Here is a 6,340-nt window from a genome sequence, read left to right as displayed (position 1 = left end):
TGTGTGTGTGTGTGTGTGTGTGTGTGTGTGTGTGTGTGTGTGTGTGTTGCATGGACCTGAGCCCCAAGCTTTGAATGTGTGTGTGGACTTGCACAGCTTGGAGATGTAATCTGATTTGCAGAAATAAACGGGTCGGTTCACATGACCGGTTTAAAGGACCACTGGCGCAAGGTTGTGCCATGTCCCTAAATTGTGTGTGTGTGTGTGTGTGTGTGTGTATGCATGCATGTATACTTGCATGTTTGCGAGTATACACCGACAAATATTTATTTGCTTTCACAAAGTGCACTGCAGAAATATGAGCGTTTGTTAGTGCAGCCTCCTAAACAGTAGAAATAGAAAGGTGTTGAACAAACCAGAGTGCTGCATTTATTCTGTTTTAAATGAGCTTTATTTGGGAAAATGTTTCATGAACGTAAGGCCACTGCTTATTAACAGTCGATTACACATCTGGAAAAAGTACAGCTCCGCTTTCAGACTCTGATGCAGGTTTTGTTTGTAACTTTCTGTATACACATTATAATCAGAGCTTTATTTTGAACTAATGGACCATCAGAAATTATATCAAATAATTGAAATCATCCTATAGCCTCAGCCCTCTTTAGTGGACTGCTGGGATCAAATCCCCTGAAAGCTTTGCCTCTGAATCCTCAGGATTTTTTCACATTGTTTGTTGATGTTTTGTTGGGGGGGGGGGTTCTCTGCTGGACGTGGTCCATCATGTGATTTTCATTGGAGAGAGGCCGGAGGAGACGACCACAGTAAATGCAAGTGAGCGTGTGTTTGTGTGTCATCTGGCCTCGTTAATAAAGTCAGGTTGTTTTCCATCTGGGGGTCATCAGTCGTGGTCATTATATAGGCTACACAAGTGGAAGAGAAGGGGGCCCTGGGTGGTGACGTTTGCGGCCATGTGTGTGCTTGGCGGTGTGTCCATGTATACATGCTTGTTGTACTGTACGCATAAGTATGCACCGAACATGTGAGTTGTGTGTCTGATCTCCCCGGTGTTCATGCCCGTCTCTCCTGCGAGGTTCAAGTGTGTGAGCTTGGTGTTTGGTTGTGTGTGTGTTTTTTTTTCCTCCCGTCTGTGGAGAGCTCATAAGCAGGACGATGCAGCGGGCAGGAAGCTCTGATCCCATCAGGCGTGTCAGCGGGGGCAGTTTTTCATAAGGTGGTAATCTCACCACACAAAGGGGTGTCCAATATGAGAGAGAGAGCCCCATACCCCTGAGCTAATCAAGACCCGACCCGCCCTTCGCCTGGCTCGCCAGCCCTCTAACCATTACCTCATCTGGAGGCTTAGCCTAGCCACATGCTGCGCAGGCCTGCTGGTCTACATGATAACTCACTTAGCTCAGTACGATAGCTAGAAAAAAACGGAAATATAAGAAGGGATAGAAAAGAAATGGGACCAGCACGGCACACAACTACCTATGGTGCCTGCTGGTGCCAGGGAAAGGTATTTTATAAAGGGAGAGGAAAGAAAGAATCATTTTACTATGTCCTCCCAGAAACCTCGCCGGTATTCAGTTTCTCTCCCCGCCGTCCTGTTATTGCTGTTTTCCCCTCGACTCTTGGAGCCTTCAACCTGAAAGGAGGTTCTGGAAGTTCAGGCCTTTGTGTCACTTGGAAAACAGTGCATTTGTCGCCAAGGTAACAGGTCTGGGACAGTGAAACTCAGAAGTAGAGAGAGCACCTTTGTCCGTGAACGGATGAACAGGAACTGGAGATGTAGTCGGTCCAGAGAGCACAGCTTCAGTCTTTAAACATGAGTCTGTATGAAGAAAACCTGTGATCAAGAGAAGTTCCCTGATCCAATATCTACCTGAACTTGTTAACCTTATAAAATATAACCAGCGCAAGTCATTTAAAACGGTGCGACGGAAAAGCAACTTTGACTGCCTCGCTTCTCCGGACCTGCCGGCTTCTGTAGCGCTCTACTGAAACCTTAGATCACCCAAATCTGTTTGAATGAACTGTAAAGATACTCTAGAAGGTCTTGAGTCATGTGGTCGTTATAAAACCAGGTTTATTTGACCAAGAGCCTAAAAAATAATGCGATAAGAAGGTAGTCAGGCCAGTCAGAGTAACACGTTCAGCTTTTTTCCTAGATTTTGATGGTTCTGAGACTAACGTGTTCAGGCCAGACTGTGTGTCTGTATGCCAACAGCTGGTCCTGGAGACCAGTGGTCCCCAGCCTCTTGACTTATGTCCCATTGAACTAAAGCACTGTGTACATCACTGGGCCACATATACATTTTCTTCTCATTATCCTCTCCTGTTCATCATCTCATGATTCCTCAAATTCATTTAATTTGCCTTAAAGGTTGGAACCGACTGCACTGTAACCTCATCGTACCTGTGAAAGCAGAGGAAAGAACTGATTGCTCTCTCGTCGTACTGTAGAGAAGATAAATATTTGTCGGAGTATTGATGCAAGTTTGGGCAGAGCAATTACATCTGGTTCCTCTGTTTTTTGTCAAATGTGTGTTTACTCTTGAATGAGCTCCTCTCTGAATCATTTTATTTCCCCATCCTTAATCTGTTTCAGATGATCTCAGGTGAGCACAGAGAAGAGGCTGAGTAATGGAAACACGATCTCAAGACATTCAACAGGTAAGGATGGCTGGTTTTTTTTCTTGTTTGATCTTCATTCAAGTTTATGTGATTATGTGATCACACACACACACACAGTACAGCCTTATTATACACAGTCAGTTGCTATAAACAACCAGAGTATGGTGCATCCACTGATCAAACCAAGATAGCAGTAGTTCAAATACATGTGAGACATGATCGGTGTGGTGGCACTGGCTTTACGCCCATGTTCTTGCTTTTTTTGATTGTTTAACTCAAGTCATGACAGCACGGTAAAGAATGCAGGGGCACAGAGATATCACTTCAAACACGGCGTCTCTCAGGAGCCTCAGATCCTTTCAGTGGAAATGAATGAAGATATGCTTTGATGGCCCACCACTGAGTCGGTGCCCTTCAAAGAAACTTGTTGATGGGCTAGCGCGGGGCAGCCAGCAGGCTGAATGCGTGGTACTGTATATGTGTGCCTCTCGGGGTAGCCGTGGGTGTTCTCGATGGAGGTCAAACTTGCTTGACCCTAACATGAGTAGTCTTTTTCTATAGGTTTTTAGGCTTGGATTATCAGGGTTTTCTCCCCTCCAGGTTCTCTGGGTAAATGAAGGGGAACTGTGTGTGTGTGTGTGTGTGTGTGTGTAAATGGCAGGGTGCCAGCAGACAGGTACAGTAGATGTGCCGATGAGAGAGGGCGATAGGGGCCAGGCCTCAGTCGCAGGCCCCAGGCACAGACCGGCGTACAGGGGCAGGCTGAGACTCAAAGGCAAGTTGGGACCCGGTTCTGTGTGCTGATGCTGCTCTACTGGCTCTGCTCCAAGGTGAGGCGAGCAACGTGGGAAGAGGGGAAAAAAAGTAGAATATGGGGCAAAGGGAGCGATGGAGAAAATCAGGTGAAAGGATGATTGTTGAGTGGTGGAGCTGAAAAAACACACAATCAAAGATGAGAGTATATAATGACAGAGAGTGTGAACAAAAAGCAATAGAGTGGTTGTGGCTTAGGTTAGGCGGGGAAGCAAGCTAGAGAGAGATGCTGTGTGAGGCCCAGGGGGATGAAGAGAGAAGTGAAGGAGGGGGGAGTGAGGCCACATCCTGTACGCCGGCAGGACATGACTCCTCGCAGGTAAACCAGCTCGGAGGTGCAGACAGGCAGAAAGAAGAGGAGACAACACTGATGGATGACTACTTTTCGTCTGACACGTTGTTCCTTCCCCGAGCAAAGCGGGACAGGCCGGTCCCGTCGCGTTGGCTGAGTAGGGATGGTGTGTGGGGGCCGATGACGTAATGTCATTTTGTGGGTGGTTGTATGCACAAGCACGGGTCAAGCAGGCTACGGGTTGTCAAGAGGCCACCTACCTGCATTACCTCACCTCTGGCTGTTCTGACGTCGTTGTGAAAAAAAAAAAAAGCAGATGTTTTACACTGATCAACAGCGCTCTCACTAGACAGCAACATATTCCTCCCACTGTTTTTCCAGACAATTATCTCATCTTGTTCCTCAGATGTTCTCACACATGTATTCTAGATAAAAAGGGCCATTTTCTTTCTTTCTTTCTTTCAAATCAGTACTTTCTTTGGGCCTGAAGCAATATTTTGACATCTTAATTCTGGCATTTGAGCTCCAACTTGAGAACGCTCGGTGTGATTTGTATCTTCTCTGCTGGAAGCGAAGCACTTTTGCCACCGCTCATGATGTGATCATTTCAGCTGTGGATGTGCGCACTCTTCATCTGCATCTTCTTTATGCCAGTTTGAATCCTCAAGCCCCTTTTTTTTTTGTGTGGAAAGTTTGAGAAAGCAGCCAGACCTGCTTCAGGCATCAGTGGAGAAGAACTTTGTGTAGATCAATTCTGGGTGTTTTATGAATCTCTGGTTGTTTGAAGTAACTTCACTGAACAGTTACTTTTAGCATTTAAAAAAAAGGAATGTTGCCAGAAAAGATCAAAACCTCAAATTTTCTTAAGTATGGGGTGTGAGAAACATGTGTCAATGTGAAAGCTTCAAGTGTATTTTGGCCTCATTCAATCATTAGTTTCTGTATTTTGTTTCTAGGATCACACTAAATCCTGGTTTGGACTGTGGACCAGCATCCCCCATGCAGCAGATGTTTGCTCCTGGCATGGCTGCGAACAGCGTGAGCTCCATCACTGACAATCCGGCTCTCAGGATCCAGCGCCAGCAGCTTGGACTTGGAGAAGCTGTGACATAAACTCAGCAGGACAGTGGAGTGTATTTTTGTTGCTCAGATATTGTGGAACAGATCAGTCAACCCTGTCTGGAGAGAGGCGCTCGATAGGAAAGTCAACTCTACGAATGTACGATTACCGGGGTTACCACAATGGATCTACACATTGTTTTGACTTTTTCTAAATTGAACCTGGATTAATATTTCCCTGTATATACATCTGCTTTTGATATTCAGTGTTTATTCACGCTCTTGCTCATTCGCTGCAGTTGTGACATATACTGTGTTATTCTGGATACAGTATCAACAGATGCTGGAACAGTAAACGGAAAATAATCAGACGTTATTTTCATTTTTAAGGTCTATTATTTTTACAGACTGAAGGCAGCGCTTGCACCAATGCAGTCACGTACAAAGTGTATCTTGTGAGGAGCACAATAAATATTTCCTAGTGTTTAGAATTAATTAATACACATAATAAGGTCTCGGAAGGATTACTCAGTCAATGGACATTCGAACATCTTCCAATTCACAAAGAAGCCATTGTCATCGAGGAATGCAAGTATTGACACCACATCTCATTGGCAGCCTTGTTGTTTTTTTATTAATAATCTCTTCAAGCTGTTTGTTTTGATAATGATTTATAGCTCCGTAATAATTTCAGTTGTCTGTGAAACCCTTTAACATAAATAAAAACAGAAGGTGTATCCAAGCTGCTGTCAGTTTGTTTTGTCATTGCAGCTGCAGATCTACGAGATGAATAGCCGAAATATGCTTTCACGGGGTTCGTTATGTGTGTTTGTATTATTATTATTAATCGCGCTGGATTCATTACCAGTTGGGTCAGTATTTGCCAATCTGCTACCAGGAGCTGTATCAGGAGTTGTACCACTCCTGCTCAGGCAATGAGGAGCGGAGTGAAAGTGAAGTATAAAGTGAAAATGGAATAATGTGACATTTAAATTTTGATGGGCTGGGATCACAGGGTTTTACCTCAGTAATGCCAGTGTGAATAATAGATACGTGGTAATAACAATTTTCTGCGTAAAAAGATCATTTTCCTCCTCGCGAATCGCCACCTTAACGTGGTAGAGGAGTTTGAGTGGCTCAGTGATCCTGGGAGCTATGTTGTCCGGGGCATTAGCCCCTGGTAGGGTCTCCCAAGGCAAACAGGTCTCGGGGGAGAGCCCAGACTAAGAGCGGTTCAAACGACCCTAATGATAAGCGGCCCACGGACTTTAGCCACCTCTCCCGGACCAGGGAAACCGGGGCACCCTCCCGGAGCCAGACCCAGGAGGGGAGCTCGTCGGCGAGCGTCTGGTGGCCGGGCCTTCGCCCATGGGGCCCGGTCGGGCTCAGCCCGAATAAACAGCATGGAGCAGCCACCCTGTGGACCCACCACCCGCAAGGGCAAGCATCGGGGTCGGGTGCAATGCAGACCGGGCGGCGGGTCAGGCGGGAGGCCTGGGCGAGCCGATCGCCGGCAGCATAGACTAGCTCTAGGGACGTGGAACGTCACCTCGCTAGCGGGGAAAGAGCCAGAGCTGGTGCAGGAGGTGGAGCGATACC

General features: G+C 46.3%; 1 long non-coding RNA gene across 1 annotated transcript in view; it reads left to right on the top strand.

Moving 5' to 3' along the window:
• Positions 1–5,483, top strand: part of LOC116394484 (uncharacterized) — a 50,773-nt gene extending 45,290 nt beyond the window's left edge. Inside the window, exons 3-4 of the long non-coding RNA XR_004213466.1 lie at positions 2,552–2,616; positions 4,639–5,483. This is a non-coding gene — a long non-coding RNA (uncharacterized LOC116394484). The remainder of the gene's footprint in view (positions 1–2,551; positions 2,617–4,638) is intronic.
• Positions 5,484–6,340: the final 857 nt, after the last annotated feature.

Source organism: Anarrhichthys ocellatus, unplaced genomic scaffold (genome assembly GCF_004355925.1).
Source record: "Anarrhichthys ocellatus isolate YVR2014 unplaced genomic scaffold, GSC_Weel_1.0 scaffold40, whole genome shotgun sequence".
Taxonomy (NCBI): Eukaryota; Metazoa; Chordata; class Actinopteri; order Perciformes; family Anarhichadidae; genus Anarrhichthys; species Anarrhichthys ocellatus.
The sequence above is the reverse complement of the archived record's forward strand: the minus strand, read 5'-3'. Positions and strand labels throughout refer to the sequence as shown.